This window comes from Aplysia californica, unplaced genomic scaffold (assembly GCF_000002075.1).
Source record: "Aplysia californica isolate F4 #8 unplaced genomic scaffold, AplCal3.0 scaffold00372, whole genome shotgun sequence".
Classification (NCBI taxonomy): Eukaryota; Metazoa; Mollusca; class Gastropoda; order Aplysiida; family Aplysiidae; genus Aplysia; species Aplysia californica.
In genome coordinates, this window is record NW_004797642.1 from 428908 (window position 1) to 430177 (window position 1270).

Consider the following 1270-nt stretch of genomic DNA (forward strand, 5'->3'; position numbering starts at 1 on the left):
ATGTCTGTGCGTATGTGTTATGTGTGTAAGTGTGTGTTGTGTGTGAGTGAGTGAGTGAGGGAGTGTGTGTGTGTGTGTGTGTGTGTGTGTGTGTGTGTGTGTGTGTGTGTGTGTGTGTGTGAGTGTTTATTATTTCTTTTTTTATTGATTTCTTTTCATGTCCCTTGTCTACAGCGTCTATGGTACAACGGGTAGGCTCTTCACTGTCGCATGCAGGAGGCCTGAGTTCGAATTCTGAATGGTAAGAAAATATTATTACATATCTTGGTCTTTTTGCAGGAATGCATCCCTCTCAGCAAGTGTTGGCCTTGACAGGCAAGGTCGGAAGCCTGCCTCCTAAATGCTCTAAATTGTGTCCTTAGAGTGTAATAACTCCTACCTTAAATCCCTTTACTGCCAGGCCCAAAAATTGAGTGATGAGGCAAGACTTCGAGTCAAAGCGCATTCCTGGGTTTCAGTAAATCTTAGATACAAGTAATTCATCGTGTGCTACTTTTTGAGTGAAATCGAGGCTGTGTATGTGCTTGTGTTTTGCCTCTTTGTTTGTATCCGTGTGTGTTTGTGCATGTACGTGTAAATATTAGTACGTGCCTTGGTGTGTGCTTGTTTGTGGATGCCTGTGCTTGTGTGTCTGTCTATGAATGTCTGTGCGAGTCCATGTACGTTAGCCTTTTATGTCTGTGCGTATGTAAGATAAGATAAGATAAGAAAATACTTTATTATTCCAAAGGGAAATTTTTCTTGGCTGTACAGGACCGTAAAAACACATGCAGGTATACATAAAAAATCTAAATTATATATTACATGTACTCTCATTAAAATTCAATATGAAAGAGAAGTAAAGCTGACAAAATGTACATTCACACCAAATGCATCATTCAACCACATGCAGGAATTTAAATACAAGACCTTTGGAGTTATATATAGCTACATACTCTAAGAGCAACACACATCTATGCTCATTCTGACAAAAGCCTTTTGTCAGATGGTAAAAAGCTTCTTTTATATCTTTCTTTCTTTGTTTTTGGATGTACATATCTGCCGCTGCGTGATCTTACAATTTGTGTGGAAAAGGGGTGTGATGGGTCGTTTATAATGCTTTTTATCTTTTTTATACATGTGGTGTTATACATTTCATCCATTCTTTTGAAATCGTATCCAGAGATCTTGCTGGCTCTCTTAATGGTTCAGTCAAATTTTTCTTTATATTTCACCTTACAATTCCCACCCCAGTTGCAAATACAAAATAACAGCACACATTCAATCATAG